The sequence below is a fragment of the Scylla paramamosain genome, unplaced genomic scaffold, assembly GCF_035594125.1.
Source record: "Scylla paramamosain isolate STU-SP2022 unplaced genomic scaffold, ASM3559412v1 Contig24, whole genome shotgun sequence".
NCBI classification, from domain to species: Eukaryota; Metazoa; Arthropoda; class Malacostraca; order Decapoda; family Portunidae; genus Scylla; species Scylla paramamosain.
The window spans coordinates 390,001-409,632 of record NW_026973689.1 but is presented as its reverse complement, the minus strand read 5'-3'; the positions used below and the strand labels follow the sequence as shown (position 1 = coordinate 409,632).

The 19,632-nt window shown below is 41.8% G+C and overlaps 1 long non-coding RNA gene and 1 pseudogene across 1 annotated transcript in view; one reads left to right on the top strand and one right to left on the bottom strand.

Annotated features, from left to right (window-relative positions):
- LOC135097528 (uncharacterized) overlaps nucleotides 1-19,632 on the bottom strand; it is a 72,877-nt gene that overhangs the window by 18,101 nt on the left and 35,144 nt on the right. The window contains exon 2 of the long non-coding RNA XR_010265767.1: nucleotides 19,547-19,617. This is a non-coding gene — a long non-coding RNA (uncharacterized LOC135097528). The remainder of the gene's footprint in view (nucleotides 1-19,546; nucleotides 19,618-19,632) is intronic.
- LOC135097532 (juvenile hormone esterase-like) lies at nucleotides 2,312-9,569 on the top strand (annotated as a pseudogene).

The window sequence follows — 19,632 nt, the reverse complement described above, 5'->3', positions numbered from 1 at the left end:
GACAGTGACATTGAATACTTTCAGATTGTGTTGTATAATGTAAAGTAATGTGAAGTGGACACTGTGTGTGTCTCTACCATAGTTACCCACAGTTGTATCTGTCGTCTGGCCAGACTTGAATTTCATATCACGGATAAACAACGCCTCAAAATGCATATGTGCATAGAAACATAGAACATTTCCCGCATAGAATAACCTGCACCTTCACCTCTGACAATATCTGCACAAACTCGTGTTACACCATATATATATATATATATATATATATATATATATATATATATATATATATATATATATATATATATATATATATATATATATATATATATATATATATATATATATATATATATATATATATATATATATATATATATGTGTGTGTGTGTGTGTGTGTAGGTAAGAGGTGGGGAGGCATACGTGTGGAGCTCGCACGATCACGTCACCGCACGTCACACAACATGAAACTTTCCTTGGTCCATCTATTCTCATCCTTCTCACCAGACGCCAGTTAGGCTATAAGCCTGTCAGCTCGATGACATCCGGACAATACTCCTCCATCCGTCTGGGTCTTCATATTCTCTGTCCTCCATCACCTCGACCATTGTCGAGGTGATACTAAGGTCTACTAAGGCTCTCTTCAATACCTTGCTTCCATCTCTTCCTTGGTCTCCCTCGTGGTCGTCTGCCTCTTGGTATCCACTCCATATATTTCTTAGCATACCGATCTTCTTCCATTCTCTTAACATGTCCAAACCATCTCAGTCTTGCTCTATCAGCATCCTCCAGTAGCGGCGTCACTCCCAACTCTTCTCTTATTTGAACATTTCTCATCTTGTCCCTTCTTGTAACACCCCTGATTATTGAGCACTCGCATTTCGGCTGCCTGAATCTTCGATTCTAGTTTTGTAGTTAAAGTCCACCACCATTCAGCACCATATAACAGGATTGGTATAACAAGTCTATTGTAAACTATTAATTTGCATTTTGTAGCCACATGTTTATCTTTTAGTATTGGATAAATCTATTGCCATGGATAAATATAACCAGCATTGCCTACATCATACTATTTATTTTTCATAGTTACTCTCTTTATCTCTAATGCATTTCAGCACGCATTATTCTAAGCTATAAACAGAGTTTTTCTTGTCTTATTTATGTAATTAAAGAACTATAACTAAGAATATAATGAATTGCCCTACGCTGGAACAACGGTACCGGGGAGGAAGGTCGATTCACGCAGCGAGAGGAGAACCAGTACGAGAGGAATTCACAAACTCCTGGTAGAAAGTCAAGGGAACAACATGTGAGTGAAGGTTAATGGAAGGTCACTTGACTTTTGTGTGTTTAGTTTTCGATAAAAATACTCATTTCATCTCCGTGTAGGAAGTCAGACTGTGGGAGAGTGAAGGACCCAGAGAAGGAGGGAGAGGGACAGGGTAGGTTACTCGATTTTTACGCTCAGATTTTCACCAAATATACTTGCGTCAAGCTAGGGATGTCCTCCTGTTTGTCAACCGTAGTCTCAATACGAGCGCCCGGCAACTGAATGAGCTGTGTTGCCTAAGCACGTCTAGTGCCTGTCAGGAATACTAAGGCAGGATAGGAACCATGCAATGGTGAGGCTCAGATGTGCTGATGCATTAAACCATCTCACACCAAAGTAAGAGCAAGAATGGAAGTAATTGGATTATATATTATTATTATTATTATTATTATTATTATTATTATTATTATTATTATTATTATCATTATCATTATCATTATCATTATTATTATTATCACCATTATTACCATCATCACCAATATTATTTGTTATAGCAATACTGTCATCAACACACACACACACACACACACACACACACACACACACACACACACACACACACACACACATACACACATATGATCATCATCAGTATCACCACTCGTCATTAAATATTAAATATTTCCTTGAAGTTCATACGGTTTTCGTGTCAGCACTCTGTCTCTTTGTGCAGGACGCCTTGCTGAGGTGATTGCCTGACACGAAAGAACTGAATCCACAAACTTTCTCCAATCGTTAAGTTTGTAAGACTTGATTCAACTCAGGTTGCGGAAGGATGGCTAAAAGACTGTGTGTGTGTGTGTGTGTGTGTGTGTCGCGCTCATAACCGCATTCCCAGTACTCGTAAACAACTGTAGTACACAATTTCACGGGCCCTGTGGGAACTGACAACTCTCGTTCATCATGTTCCTTTAAATCTACTCGAGTGATCAAGCTCTCACATAAAAGGAGCGTCACGGAGCATGTGCGTCAGTCTGTCACCCGGCCCGCGCACTAAACAACCCGACTCTCAGCACTGAGGGAGCATTGGAAGTTCTGCAACACAGTGCAGATAATCTTATATTTCTTTTGTTAAGGAACGAAACATTTGTGCGCGCTTATCTGTGTGTGTGTGTGTGTGTGTGTGTGTGTGTGTGTGTGTGTGTGTGTGTGTGTGTGTGTGTGTGTGTGTGTGGACTGATGTACAAATATGAGTTTATTTTTGTGGCTGGTATGAAATTATCATGTGTGTTTTGTCAAATAAACGCGTTAGTGAGACAATGCAGCTCCTACAGTTATCTGTATGAAGACTAAGACATGGCACGTGACATTCCTGGGGAACCCCTGTGTTGATGACAATCACGCTGGACTTAACAAGATCTGACTTAGTGTTCTGTGGTCTCGGAGTTAAGAAGCTGAACATCCCCCTATGGACGGGAAACTTAGCGTAGCATCGTGTGGCTTCACTTCTATTTTACTCGTTGAAAAGACTGCTTTGTGTATTTCCTATGATGTTCAGTTGCCGCTTTGCTTCCTTTATGCACCCATCTTTGGCGTCACAGTGTTGCCCAGTGTGAGGAAACATTTTGTTTTGAAAAAAATCACAACAGAAAATATACAGACAAAATAAAAAGCCACTAATACTGATTTTAGTTGTTCCTATACTCTTCCTCTCGCTTGTATCTCACAGCAGCAGAATAGAGAGGGATGGCGCGTGGTGCGGCTCTGGTGGCGACGCTGGTGGTGGTGGTGGTGGTGCTGGTGGCGACTGCTGCTGATGTGCCATTCGTTGATACCAGGGATGGCCGCGTCTCAGGCATTGTGGAGGAATCGGTGAAGGGCCGAGACTTTTCGTCATTCTACGGCATTCCCTACGCTCGGCCACCACTGGGGAGGCTGCGATTCAAGGTAGGCCGGCAGACGGTGAAAATTTGCGGAGTAATGAAAGCACTTGACTTCATCAGAGTGAGACTGTAAAATGAGGGTGGGAAAATACTGGAAGGTAATGTGTCCTTTCTTCCAGGATCCCGAGCCCTTCCCAGACTGGGGGGCCATGGGGGAAGCCTCCATTCCCGCCCCGCCGTGCATCCAGTATTTCTCCGCAGCAGAGAAAGTCGGAATAAAGGAAGTGCTGGGTGAGGAGGATTGCCTGTACCTCAACGTGTTTGTGCCCAAGGTGAGGCAGAGAACCCCGGAGAGACTGCTTTAATCTGTGACATGTGAACCTAAGAGCATAAGGGAAGCTGGGAGAAGAAAGTAGGCCTACACGTACTAGGTGACAGTCCTTGTCTAAAACCTGTGTCCACCTGCCTTCCCGATCAGTAAATTTAACTAATCCTTTTTTAAAGCATCCAGGTGACTCGGTACTAGTAGGCTGATTACTGCATATATTCCAGTCATCTACCACTCTATCTGAGAACCAATTTCTTCCCTTTTTTTTAATTTATTAGTTTTAGTCCTATCCTGATTACTAACACTAAGGATTTTGTTTAAATTGTTCTTGTTATACCTCTTAATCTAAGCTTTTCTAGCGAATGTAAAATTTAAAACTTTAATCTTTTGTAAGGAATATTTTACATCCCCTTTTAGTCATCTCTCTCTCTCTCTCTCTCTCTCTCTCTCTCTCTCTCTCTCTCTCTCTCTCTCTCTCTCTCTCTCTCTCTCTCTCTCTGTGTGTGTGTGTGTGTGTGTGTGTGTGTGTGTGTGTGTGTGTGTGTGTGTAATAGTACCAATCTTATCACAGATTAATGGAGACGCTAGCTTCCCGGTGATGGTTTGGCTTCACGGGGGAAGGTTCACCCATGGCAGTGCCCAGGAGTACCCTCCTCACGTCCTCCTGGACCACGACATCGTGCTGGTGGTGGTGCAGTACCGGCTGGGTGTCCTGGGTGGGTGGTGTGTGGCGAGGTGGTGACTTCTCTTACACGCGGCGCGGCCTGTGTACTGCTCTTCTCACTGCTTCTCTCTCACTGTACAGGCTTCCTGTCTACCGAGGACTTGGCGATGCCTGGGAACCTGGGCCTCAAGGACCAGACCCTGGCGCTCCGGTGGGTGAAGACCAACATTCACCTCTTTGGCGGAGACAACATGCGGGTCACCATCTTCGGTGAGAGTGCCGGCAGCGCCGCCGCCCACCTCCTCATGTTCGTCCCGGAAGTTTAAGGTAGGATTCCTTTTGGACTTCACATTCGTTCTCATCATCTTTGTTTATACACACACACATACACACACACACACAATATATATATATATATATATATATATATATATATATATATATATATATATATATATATATATATATATATATATATATATATATATATATATATATATATATATATATATATATATATATATATAATTTCAACCTTGTATATCGATTTGTTCACATATTTGCATGTAGTGAGACAAGTTGTATTGTTTTGACAGATCTTTTCTCCCGTGCTATCATGCAGTCTGGAACAGCACTGACGTCCTTGACTATCAACAATAATCCTCGCAAGGAGGCAATTGAAGTGGGTGGCAGCCTTGGGTGTCCCACAGACCAGGGCAGCAACACGCTCCTTCTGTGCCTGCAGGGGCTGGATGCAAAGGCTCTCTTTCCTCGTTACGAAAGCTCCAGAGTGAGTGGCACTCACTGTGCCAGGTGTCAGGACTACTTGCTCATTTAACTTGAACATTCAATTGTGGATATATTCAAATTACAGTTCTGAGGCCATTTAACTTGTACAGAGATGGGGAGTGCTGCCGCTCACCTTCACGCCCTGGGTGGACGGCCGTTTCCTGCCGCGTCACCCTGCCCTGCTGATAAGCGAGGGGTGCAGCACCCGGGTGGACATCATATCAGGTATTACCAGAGACGACGGGGCTCTTTTCGCCTTGCGTAATTATCACCCAACTTACGTGGTTAAAGATCATGCTTCACTAACTGAAATGTCTGAGGGAATAATTACCTTCAAAATCTATTGTTTTGAAGATTTTTATTTATTTATTTATTTTTTTTAAGCTGCATTGGCAAAAAACAGTTACTGGAGGAGCTACAGCACAATTTTAGCATGGCCGGGCCTGCGTCCCTTCAGCTTGAGGGCAGGAGTGAGGACCCGGAGGCTGTATCCCGCCAGCTGTACCTCCACTACTTGGGCACCACGCACGTCACCGAGGCGCACGCTGACGACTTCATGAGGGTGAGCACCAACACTGGAGCCTAAGTCTGTTTTTTGCTGCACATGCTCCGTAAACTTTGGATGTATTTGCAATGTGAAAATTACTTGTTTACATATACGACATGAGGATGAGAAGACACGGCTCTACGTGAGGGGATGTTACACCTTAACACTTGAGACAAGAGGATGCCGGCAGTGTTTTCACTGTTCATTCTTAAATTCGCACCTATGTTACATCTTAAACATACAGAACTGCCAGCTGGTGTTCTGTACGGTAAACTTTTCCGTGATCATTCTGCTGTGAAAAAGCCTTGTAACCGTAGTTGTTAGTGATTAGTGATGAATTATGAGGGAGCTTTAAAAACTAGACTCACGTATGAAGATGATAGGTGGAGATGAACAAGCATGTTGCATTCAGGGACTGTCACGGGTTGATCTGATGGATTCTTGCCGTTTCCCTTATTATCTCATGTTCGTAGTAGTAGTAGTAGTAGTAGTTGGATGGTGTGAACGTTCTAATTCTTTTAGTTATCAAAATAATAATAATATATTATTTAAAAAATGATAAAGACATAATAATAGTTATTATTATTGAAAATAACAAAAATAACTCTTAGTTTTTGTTCTTACTAGTCTTATTATATATAATTTTGACAGATGTTCACTGACCACTACTTCGCCGTGCCTCATGACCGCATCTCCGCCCACCACGCAGGGAAGATTTACCGCTACGAGCTGCAGCACTACGCCCAGCTCTCCTTCGGCCAACTGATCTGCCCTTCCTGCGACAACAAGTGTAAGCAATGCCTGGCCCACAACCTGCCCGAGGCACCGCGGTGTCAACACTGACACGAGGCGGTCAGTTCAGTGACGAATGTTTAGGCAGATGTTTTAAGAACACTGGCAAAATAACTGGGGACTGGCACCTTTAGTGGGCTTTTTTCTGCCCTTTTATTGCCCTTGCTTGGAGCCACTCTTACATAACAGATCCTGATAACTGACACAAAGAATTTTGCTTGTAACATCATATCCCCTATGTCACTTCAAGGCAATGAATAACTGTCAGAGATTTTATAGACATCAAGGGTGGTTCTCGACTTAAATACTCATAAAAACAGAAGGTGCTTGGCATAGCCACTACCACTCCTGATGTTATCACCAGCGCTGTCGCCACCACCGCTATACGTAGCAACTATCACCAGCCTTCTTACCATCACCACTACCACTACCAATAACTCTTATCCTATACTATTAATATCCTGCATCACGACAAATTCCAGTCATTATTGCCATCACCACCATCTCATCGCTGCCATAATTTTTATTAGTAATAGCACTGCATCCCTTTTCATCATTACTTAACATTTTAATTTATTTATACATAATTTGTGGTCTGAGATATAATCTTGTTGAAAAACTAAAACACAGCTGTGTCCGAGTCACTGTGAAGTGTGCCATGAGTCACTGTGAAGTGTGCCATGAGTCACTGTGATGTGTGCCATGAGTCACTGTGATGTGTGCCATGAGTCACTGTGAAGTGTGCCATGAGTCACTGTGATGTGTGCCATGAGTCACTGTGAAGTGTGCCATGAGTCACTGTGAAGTGTGCCATGAGTCACTGTGATGTGTGCCATGAGTCACTGTGAAGTGTGCCATGAGTCACTGTGATGTGTGCCATGAGTCACTGTGATGTGTGCCATGAGTCACTGTGATGTGTGCCATGAGTCACTGTGATGTGTGCCATGAGTCACTGTGAAGTGTGCCATGAGTCACTGTGAAGTGTGCCATGAGTCACTGTGATGTGTGCCATGAGTCACTGTGATGTGTGCCATGAGTCACTGTGAAGTGTGCCATGAGTCACTGTGAAGTGTGCCATGAGTCACTGTGATGTGTGCCATGAGTCACTGTGAAGTGTGCCATGAGTCACTGTGATGTGTGCCATGAGTCACTGTGATGTGTGCCATGAGTCACTGTGATGTGTGCCATGAGTCACTGTGATGTGTGCCATGAGTCACTGTGATGTGTGCCATGAGTCACTGTGATGTGTGCCATGAGTCACTGTGAAGTGTGCCATGAGTCACTGTGATGTGTGCCATGAGTCACTACGGAGCTTTAAAAGAGGAGTGGCCAAATTTGAGGCTGAGGATAATGAAAGGAAGTAGGCAGTATGTTTCATGTGGGGAGTACCACATGTAGGCCTGACAACTTCTTGCAGCTTCCCTTACTTTCTTGTGTTTTTTTTTTTTGTTCTGACATGAGTGAATCACATCTTCCTTTTCTTATCTTTTCCGTTCGGCGTTTCCCTCGAGTGAGTGGTTGGCGCAATGTACGAGCCTGTCCTGTTGTTTCTGTCCCTTGAATCTTCCTCTGTGACTGCTATTGTTTGCAGTTCTAAAGCAATTCCACCGCTCCATCTCCTTCTCTGTCGTCCTCCCAGTTTTCTTCCCTCAAATGGTTTTCTCCAGGAATTTTTAATCGGTTTCTGATCGTCAATTCTGACAGGGGTGAGTCACGTAGACGATCTGTACTACTTGTTCCGCGGCGGCCCTCTCTTGTCGCCACGAACAGCACCCCCACAGCGACCCAAGGACTTACAGCTGCCCGACGACCTCACCCTCAGGGACATCATCACGACTCTGTGGACCAACTTTGCTGCCACGGGGTGAGATGGAGGACGGAGGTCCTGATTTCAGAAGTCTTTATGGAGGACTCTGAGAGCTTTAGAGTGGGCAAGATGATTAAGTATTGCTTATCAGTGCACTAACTTTGCTGCCGCGGGGTGAGATGGAAGGTGGGACCCTTTTGTGGAGGAGACTGATAGTTTTAGAGGATAAGATGATAAAAGTAAGGCTTATCATTGTACCATTGCTGCATTAGAGGCTCTTCAGGAAGTGCTGATGTCAGGTAAGACTTATCAATGCTTCCATCAATTCACTGTGACACGGTGACACCAACAACAACGATAGTTTGCCTGTGTACTACATATCACTGCAAAAAATTACCTCTTTACTGCATAGATTAGACAAGTGAGTTGGCGATGGTGGGCAGTGGTGAGAAAACACAGAATTAAGCAGGGGATCTTTATTTCTACAATGTTTTGATGGTGTTGAAAAGTTAGAGAAAAAGATCTGCTTAATCCTGCTATTCCTCACCACCACACTCCAATAATTACTTTTTGTATTACTCATCATTGCAGCAATAGTTTATTTTTGTATCACTCATCATTGCAATGATAATAAATCTTTGTATTACTCACCAGTCCAACAGTGGTCTGTCTTTTATTACTCATCATTATAATTATAATTTTTCGTTATTTCTCACCAGGAACCCAACCCCTGATAGCTCTCTGGGCTTCACGTGGGAAGCCAGCACACCAGAGAACCTGCAGTACCTCTCCCTCACGCCCTCGCCCTCCATAAAGCCAGACGACCGCAAGGAGGTGAGGGATGTTGCTTACTTAATTATTTACTATGAAAGATGTATTAGGCACTGGTATATTTCTATTCGTGTACTTATAAGCGTGTAAGGCGAACGCTTAGAACATATGTTGATGAGGGGGTGAGGGGGTAACCGACCTCAGGGTTACAAAAAAAAAAAAAGTAGAAAAAAGGCCCACTGAAGGTGCCAGTTCCGGAAGAAGAGAGCAAGAAGGGTTATCCATAACTAGAGAAGTGTCTGGAAACCTTATGTATTAGATAATTACATGGTCCATTTTCTATTCAAATTTTGACGTGGCAGAATTATTTACATAACTACATTTTTTTTTTCTTTATGAGTGTCGCTATTTGTGTTTTATAAATGTCACGCTCCGAGTATCTAGAGCGCATCCTTTGTCAAGCACTATCCATTTCACCCCCTCAGTAAATGGTTCATGCAGGTTCTTTCTTTTCACAGACACGCAAGTTCCACAACTCTCTTCCCATCCAGGAAAATCTGATGCTTCACCCGCACCTGGTGAAGGTGCCTCAGGGCGCCACGCGCAGTTCACGTCATGAATTGTGATTTACCAACTCCTGATTAAATGCAAACAGTAACAAGCACCGCCTACCTAACAACATAACTTAGATATAACCACTTTATATATATATATATATATATATATATATATATATATATATATATATATATATATATATATATATATATATATATATATATATATATATATATATATAATGAGAGAAGAGGACGAACAAGTGAGGAAGGCAATGATGGTGGAGGTTAGGGGGAGAAGGAGGGTTGGGAGACAAAAGAATAAGATGGAGAGTCGTAATAAGAAGTGATATGAACAAGCTGGGAGTGCAAGAAGATAGAAACAGATGGAGAAGGGTAACTCCAGCGGCTGACCCTGCAATACACTGGGATTAAGGTCGTATGAAGAAGGATATATATATATATATATATATATATATATATATATATATATATATATATATATATATATATATATATATATATATATATATATATATATATATATATATATATATATATATGATGGGCCCTAACTCAGTGCAAACAAACGAAAAAAACGTCCACTGAGGTGCCAGTCAGTAAAGAAAAAAAAAAATCAAATTTAAGGATAACTGTCTTGAAACCGAACACTTTCATTATTACCACGCTTAGAGAAATGCTTAGGTGTTATGATGGAGTGATTATGAAGTGTTTTGAGGAGTTGTATGGCTTACGAGTTGTGATGTGGTGCAATTGTGAAGAACTAAGGAGATAAACACCATCTGATTACTAAGAAAGTCGAGGGTGTAAAGCACTGCTGCGTCTGATTTAGTCCTATAAAAATGGGTTGATTTGCTGTGAGGAGTCACTTCGAAACAAGCAGAGGTGGCGGCAGTGGTGGGCGCGGAAGTGAAATATAGAAACAGTTTTTGAAGAGGCTGGTGACATTTGATGAGGTACCGGCGTGCTCGGAACTAAGGGTACACGTGGAAAAGTGCCAAGCAAACCTCGCGCGAACACACCCAGGACGTGTCCTCCCGCGGCGTGCATTAAACATCAAAGCGCCCTTTGCTCAGTGGTCACCTTTACCTGGGCCGGCGCCGCCTCAGAGCTGGGCGGGGGCGGAGGGAACCCAACCCTCTTCCCTTCGCATTCCACCCTTCAAAAAAAAAAAAAAAAAAAAAAAAAAAAAAAAAAACAAGACTCAAAGCTGAACTGAAAACAAGACAAGGATTAAGAGGAACACTGTGTGCACTTAGAAAGCTTAAGGGCGCGGAAAAACAACAACAAAAAAAAAAGGGAGGAAAAAGTAATGAGAAACGGCGTGTGCAATCAAGACTCAAAAGATAATGAAACACGGAAGGGCCTGAGACAAGAAACAAGAGACAAGAGCTGCGGCCAATTGGATCTACACAAGAAAAAAAATAAAAATAATAAGGTGAGATCACAATGGAAAGTACAAAGATCCAAAAGCAGCGACAAAGGAAATGTCGTTAGGGATATTTTGTGAAGTTACATTACTGTGTGTGTGTGTGTGTGTGTGTGTGTGTGTGTGTGTGTGTGTGTGTGTGTGTGTGTGTGTGTGTGTGTGTGTGTGTGTGTGTGTGTGTGTGTGTGTGTGTGAGAGAGAGAGAGAGAGAGAGAGAGAGAGAGAGAGAGAGAGAGAGAGAGAGAGAGAGAGAGAGAGAGAGAGAGAGAGAGAGAGAGAGAGAGTCCACACCAAGGCTCACTTACAAAACAAAGGAAAATCACGGCCCTACGTAGATAAAAAAAAAAAAAAGAATAAAAGGAAAGAAAATCAAGAATATTGTAAAAAAAAAAAAAAAAATCGGACAGCACTATACATACATACGACAAAAAAAAAAATAGATAAATAAAAACAGAAATACAAATAAATTTAAAGATAAATAAAAGAAAAAAAAATAGGCAAACAAAACACCCCCAAAAAATAAATCGTGTGATTTACACACAAGTATGTAAGAATATAAGAACACAAGAAAATAAGCGAAGCTACAAGAAGCCGTCAGTCAGAGATGCTCTGGCCAAAGAAAAAAACAAAGAATAAAGAGAAGAAAATAAAAAAGTTTTAAAACTTGGTGGCATCAACATCTGCAGAGTAATACGACACGTTTTTAGTGTCCACGAAGCTGTATTTCTCGTAGCCTAACTTAAACCAACTGAGGGCGGAGCAACACATGTACTAGTGTCCACGAATGTGCCCACAATCTAGCCTAACCCATCCTAACCTGACAGCTGAGCAACACACCAGCTTATAGTCTCCACGAACCAGTGCTGCTCGCAACCTAACCTAACCTAACCTAACCTAACCCAACACGAGAGAGAAGCAACACATCTACATCTAGTCTCCACTAACCTGTACTGCTCGCATCCTGACCTAACCTCCACGAACCACTGCTCGCAACCTCCTTCTAACAGTATAACCTCAAACAAAACCATGCAAGTAATAGAGAGGTACATTCCCCACTCCGAGCTGGCGGTTAATTTACGTGGAAAAGGTTGCAGCCTCCGCCATCCTTTATCCTGAAGGAAGTACCGCAGGATTCTTCCCTTCCTGCGAGGTGGTCATGTGGTCATGGCCGCCTCCCTGGGCTGCAACATTTTTATTGGCTTTTCCTATTTGTCTTTTTTTTTTTTCTCGTTAACTTTGGAACTAATTAACTTCTGACGGTTTTTTCCTCCAGCAATGACCTTTCTCTCGTCAAGGATAAAGTCATCCATTATATGAAGTTTTCATCGACAAAAACATTGATACTTTTTTCTTTCCTAGAGTGTATGTAGTCTTTTTTCTCTTAGAAGGACGCAACTTCGATCCGAATACGTAATTATGTCAGGAATTAAGCTTTTCCTAATAAAACTTTCATGTACGGACAAACCTTTCTTAATAAAGCTTTCATATACAGAGAACATCGCTCACATTCCTGCACAAAGCTTTCTACTTTATTTGTTTATTTTTTTTAGATGAAGCTGCCTGGGAGTGATATACTTGCCTGTAAAAGAGGCTGGCTAGAGACCGCAAGAGCAAAAGAAAAAAATATATACTGCTCCTTTCAACATGCAACTTACTACTAATCAGGTAAGAATGTTTAGCACATACTCCATTTCCCGCTGGAGGGAGAGACCCGCCAGGTGTCTGCAATACCCACATATATTTAGAACGAAGCTTTCAGCAGCACACGAAGTTATCTCTCTCCACGCTGCATCACTGCAGCAATATGTGTTGGGTATAGGTATTTCTCCTTCTGCACGATAAATAGGAATTTGCAGGCATCGTATAAGGAGAAATCGTGACGTGAAAACATCATGTAAATTCACTTAAACTTAATATATTTTAAGTCCCTGCTCAAGACTACTGACTCCATTATCAAATGTTTTTTTTTTTTTTTTTTAATCAGAAAATGCAAGACTATTTGAACGTCAACTTAAAAAAAAAAAGAAAAGATTAACCAATTGATTGAGTGACTGGCAGACTGTTTGCTTGTTTTCTTAATTGATTTATAGATAAAATTGACTGACATTGATTGGAACGTAAGCTGAAAAAATAAATGACCGATTGATTGAGTAACTGACTGACTGACACCAAGATGACAAGGTCATATTGCTCGGCAGGTGAAAATATTAAGCTAAAAACACCATCAAAATACAAGAACAAGTTAATGCTAAAACATATGTACTGTAACTGACTGACACTTGTCATCGATGATCCAGAGTGGGAGACGGTACACAGCGACACTGCACGGCACCAGCAGTTCACCAGGACACAGTTTGGGAAAAGAGATCGAGGGCAAGACAAAGAGAGAGGTGGAGGGATGGAATTACGGTAGAACTACAAAGGATAGGAGTCACTGAGGAAGATGCAGAGGACAGAAACAACTGGAGGAGACTGGTACATGGCGCCAACCCACGACACTAGGGAAACTGCCAAAAACGACGCAGTGAGTGGGGCGTTGAACCTGGGACAGAGGCGAAAGGCGAGTGGTGGGAGGAGATGACGTCCCTTGGTGGGCGGAGCAAGAACCCTCATCACCTGCTCCCCACTGATTGGATGGCAGCTTCAAATACGTAACAAGATAATTCTATTTTCACTGCAGACGCCCTGAACTCCTGCTAAACCCTTATTTGCACAAGGATTTAGAGACCTCGTTAAGCTGGAAACAAGAGGCCATATTCTCTAGAATTTCCGAGAGGACACAGCCGCTTCAGGGATCAGTCCACCAGCATCTGTGCACTCCGCGGCTGTGTGCTGTGTGGTTGTATGACTGTGTGGATGTGTGTTGTGTGGCTTTGTGCTGTGCTGTGTGTGTGTGTGTGTGTGTGTGTGTGTGTGTGTGTGTGTGTGTGTGTGTGTGTGTGGTTGAGCGGCTGTGTGCTGTGTGGCTCTGCCTTTGTGGCTGTGCTGTTTGGCTGTGTTGAACGGCGGCTCCTGTTGCTGCTGCTGCCGCTGCTATTACTACTCGTGTTGCAAAGTTTAAAATAAAAACTATCACTGAGAATCCAGAAACACAAGCGTGTAGCCAGTACAGCAGCTATCCGTGTGTGTGTGTGTGTGTGTGTGTGTGTGTGTGTGTGTTTCCAGAATTGTGCATTCAGGTCACTTGATCTGTGACAGTTAGAAAAAAATACTATCCCTGCGGGAAGCACTCAGAGATTATAAATTCCGATGCACATAAACTCTAATTATTATGACAAATCTTTCAGAGATGCTCAAACAGGTCTACATATATTATATATATATATATATATATATATATATATATATATATATATATATATATATATATATATAGAGAGAGAGAGAGAGAGAGAGAGAGAGAGAGAGAGAGAGAGAGAGAGAGAGAGAGAGAGAGAGAGAGAGAGAGAGAGAGAGAGAGAGAGAGAGAGAGAGAGAGAGAGAGAGAGAGAGAGAGAGAGAGAGAGAGAGAGAGAGAGGAGAGAGAGAGAGAGAGAGAGAGAGAGAGAGAGAGAGAGAGAGAGAGAGAGAGAGAGAGAGAGAGAGAGAGAGAGAGAGACTCGAACCAGCATTGTTTATTATCGCGGCTTTAATCTGCTACGGAAGGGAACGAACTATTGTGGTGATGAATGTAATTAGTGTGTCGGAAGCAGAGACAAAACGAAAAGGCAACATCGAGCGCTGGGTCTCTGGTCTCACTCTGGCGACTAAGGACACTCACGATCGTCTTCCGCGAGAAAAGAGTCAACTTGGCCTCGTACTCAAAAACTCTTCGCTCACTTACCACGACTAAAAGGCCACAGAGATGCTTAGCCGGCTTCTCAAGACTGTTTCTCCTGTTATTAGTGTAGGCACCATGTCAATCTGTCACTAAAAGCGTAAAAATAGCCTTAAAAACCCTTGTAGCTTCAACTAGAGGCTCTTGTAAGTAGTGGAAGTGCTTTGAAATAAGTTCTCTTGGTCACTCAGAAGGCAGCGTGACACTATAATGACAACAACCATGCAGAAGACAGAAAGGACATCAGTGGAAATTACCAGTTTCAAAATAAATATATAAAGAGAACTATACATAAATTCTAGTTAATAGGGGGAAAGAGAAGGAAAGATAAGGGTGTGTTTTGAAGGGCAATGCATGTAGTGACATTCTGGCACCATTTGATTACATTGACTGTAGATCGACACAGACTGAGAATTTCACCTGCAAAATTAGATCAGATTGGCCACAAATTCACAGCTTGATTGACGCAAACATTGGGTGGGGTGTTTGTCACCTCCACGATTACATTAAATCAGACTGACAACTTGATCACTAATCATTAGATTAGACTGACTGCAGATTGATAAGCATTTCTGATCAAAATATATAAAGCTTACCTTGTATCATTATGAAAACTAAACAAAGCACACAAATACAAAAGAGCGTGACAGATTAACCTTTACTTAGCACATTCTCTTTATCAAGGCAACACAAAATGAAGACTAATGAATTCTAGTATGACGAAAACACAATACACTATCAATTCATTAAGTTAAGAGAGTTAGTCAGGTAAATATGAGTGAGAGAGAGAGAGAGAGAGAGAGAGAGAGAGAGAGAGAGAGAGAGAGAGAGAGAGAGAGAGAGAGAGAGAGAGATAGGTGATGTGCGGGAATGAGAGGTGATATGTGAGGCAGACCATAGCGCAAGAGAAGAAAGGAAGGAGGGAGGGAAGTAAGGGAAGTGAAGGTCGCGTTATTGACGGCTCGTGCATAGCTGGGTCTCGTCTCACTTTATAATGGACGGGAATAATTTCTAACGTAAGATTGAAGCCCACCTTGAACTGAGATATAATACAGAGGCGACGCGGCCATACACCTCAGAGACTTAAACTGCGCGCCCAGCCTCGGCACGTCTTGCTAGAAGAGGATTGAGCTGCGTGCGTGTGTGTGTGTGTGTGTGTGTGTGTGTGTGTGTGTGTGTGTGACTTATTGTCGAGGAGATTAAGATAAAGATAAGATCAATGGTAAGAAAGATTGTGTTGCTAGGAGTGTTGTAGTGTTTTGTCAGGCGAAGGTTTGTTGTTGGAAAGTTGCCAAAATTGTACGTAATTAATGTATGGGCTTGTTAAGAAAAAAAATGTAAATTTGTTGTGTTGCAAAGAATAAATGAATGCTAAGAGAGTGTGTTGTAAAGAGTGTCGGAAAGTTTTGTTGGAGGGTTGCCAAAATTGTAAGCTGTGCATGGATTTGTTGAGAGAAAGTGTTATATTTAGAATGTTGCAGAAGTGAGATCAATGTTAAGAATGTGTGTTGCAGGCAATGTTGTGTGTTTTCAGGAAGGAGACTAGTGCTGAAATACTCCCAAAATTGTAAGTTATATATGAATTTGTTAAGTGAATTTTTTTTTGTGTTGCAAAAGTAAGATCGATATTACGATCGTGTGTTGCAGACAGTGTTGGAGTGTGTTTCATGAAAAGGCATAGTGTTGCAATGCCATGTAATTCCTTAAGTGTAAAAAGCCATAAAGTTGCAGTGTTACAGTAAAGCCATTGTTAAAAGTGTGAGTTTGTGTTGCAGGCCAGATCCTGTTGGAAAGTGTGGTTTTGCAGTGTTGCCAGGACTGGGATTAATGAGCAAGTGTGTTGTCTTGAGGTGGAGGGCAATACTGTGCCAAACTGGCATAATTTGTGTTTATTAAAGGTGGAATACTGTGTGACCCGACGGCGCGGCGCAACTTAAAGGTGGAACTCCCCCAATCCATTAATGTGGTGACAGGTAAAACAATATAGACGAGCGGAGAACAAATGTGACTGACAGACAATTAATGTACTGACTTACTGCCACTAAATGTAATGGACAGTATACATGAAACAACGAGTCACACTTACTGAAAAATAAACGGAAGGTAATCAAGGTACGCTAATTAATATGACGACTTTTTAACAGTAAACGTGACAGACAAACAGATGAACCTAGGACAGTAATGTTTGCACAGAAAAATACACGGAAAATAAGCAAGACACGTTAAGTAACATGAAGTCTTTCTAACTGTAAATGTGATGGACAGATAAATACACTCGGGAATATTTCATCAGATTAATGTAAGTGAAAAATCAAAGTGAAGTGTAATAAACATAAAAATAAATATGTTGACTTGTAGAAGATGTATAAGAGAAATATTAAGTAAGAGGCAAGGAGTAAAACAACGGTGAAATAATGTGTGATCGCAAAGTGCTACCGGGAGAGTGTAAGAGTGTTATCCTAAGGAGCTGAGTGTGTGTGGCGTGACTTGCACAGGACAAGTTTCATTACTCTGGGATTTCAGGAAAGGAAGATAAAAACAATGTGCTACTTTTACAATCTGGTAGCGTCTTCTTGCGAGAGCGGAAAAAAGTTGCTTATAAAAGGAAATAAAAAAAAAAACATTAAAACATGTTTGGAAAAAAATTGTTTAGGAAAGGAAGACAAAAAAAAGTGATATGTGAAAAAAAAGTGATAATGAAAATTATCCTTACTGGCGAAAAAAGAAGCAGAAAATTAAGAAGACTTCGGAAAAAAAAACTTGACACCTTATTACACACAAAAAAAAAATGACAAAAATAATAGTGATAATTTAAAATAACATAAATAAAACTCTTTATAGTGAAGTGAAAACATGATGCTTACAGAAAGAAATAAGAAGAGGGAGAAAAAAGCAATGTAGCTGAAAAATTAAGTCTTTCTTAAGAACGAAAAAATCATTGCTAAGAAAAGTAATAAAAGGAAAAGAGAGGAAGACATGACAAGAAAAAGAAAAAAAAAAACATTACTCTGAAAATGTCTCAATGTAAAAAGAAAAAAAAAAAACACCTTGGCGCTGGATGATGAGTGTTTCTTAGTGCGGAGGCCAGTGTTGGTGTGGGAGGGGAACGGAGGGTGTGTTGCGTGTTGCATGGCTGGGGAGGAAGTGAAGACGTGAGAAGGTGACTTGGCGTGACTTACAAAGGGTAATAACAATACAACACCTGTGGCACGTGTCGGATACATGTTTCCGCCTCCACTGTTATCTAGAAACGGAGGTGTGTGTGTGTGTGTGTGTGTGTGTGTGTTTGTGTGTGTGTGATAAGTGACTCGTTATTTCCATAGCGACATTTCTTTTCAACATTTACAGTTAAGTTTACAAAAGACAGAAAGGAAAATTTTTAAAATCGTTTATCAGAAATTGGAGAAAATAATTTGAGGTAGTGAGTTAGTGACACAAAGGAAGAAAAAGACAGACAAAAGAGACATACAGACACACAGACAGAAGGAAACTCATGAAAAATTATTATTAATAATGAGATAAGATTTGTATTATTTATAAGATTATGGAGTCACTGCACCGTGTGTGTGTGTGTGTGTGTGTGTGTGTGTGTGTGTGTGTGTGTGTGTGTGTGTGTGTGTATTTTTATACACTTTATGTAATCTTAGGCTTACGGACAAAAAAAAAAATACTGAGGAAAAAGTATGTGTATTTCCCGATAGGCTCGTCTCTTAAGAAACTTGTATTTCGAAACGCCTCGGCCCGACGGTGATCTTTGTTTTAGAGGAGGCCAGACGACTGGTGGCGAGGACTGGAGGTCGCCCGCGGGTGTGTTACGCACGCAGGTGTGTGCCGCCCGCAGGTGTGTGCCGCCCGCCTCCACCTCATGTCAATAAACAGTCTCCTTTTGTCACGTGTTTCCATTACGCCTTCTTCTTAACCAAGCAGCTTTAATGACTCCTTGGTAAGAAGTACGACATTCTTTACTTCACTTGTCGCGTTTCCTTCACGCCTCACCTGGACCAAGATATGTTCGCAGCCTTACTAACTCCTCGGTAATGACAGTATGAAACTTTTTACTTCATATGTCGCGTCTTTCCTTCACCAGAACTAAGACGTGCACGCAACTTACTAACTCTTCGCTGATGACAGAAGCCCCGGCACGACCAAGATAACACGCAATCTTACTAACTACAAATTAACTGCATAACTTTCTTTTTCTCCATAATGGCAACTAGACAAATGTATGGATGGTGATGAGAGGTGGAAATAAGTGTGTTTTGAACAGAGACCGTCACGTCTAGGCCTGATGGCCTCTTACAGCTTCCCATATTTTATTATCTTATTTACTGCAGTGAATCATGTAGACAAAAAGAGTACATGAGGGATAAAGTTTGAGGTATACATAGATCAACCCGTCAACCTTTATACCGGTGAATAAAGAGACAGGTAGAATATATGACAAACAATAAAGTTAAGTCATTGGTCGATACAACAACCTTTACACAGGTGAATAAAGAGACAGGTAGAATACATGACAAACAATACAACGACACAACAACCTTTACACAGGTGCATCAAGAGGCAGGCAGAGTACATGACAAGTGGTGAAGCTTGAGGCGCAATCACCACGTCCACCTTTACACACGCAGACAGACCCACACACTCCATGATGTGAGATGAGGCTTGAGATACAGATCGACGTGTCTACCAATACACACGATAACGCTTCCCAATGACACTGCCTTGCTACAAAGAGAAATATTACGTCCCTCACTTCCCATCGGCGTTTTGTGACATTTTGCCGTCTATATATCGCTTGATTCTGCCTTTACTTTGATTTCCATGTGATAAAAAATGTATTGCCAGTAAGAGGCACCGGAGAGGCTTACCTGCCATGCCGCTCTCCTCCTGTCTAAACACAGTGAAGGGGCGCACTGTGGCCGCCCCGCCCCCACGCCCTCTCAAATGATAGAAA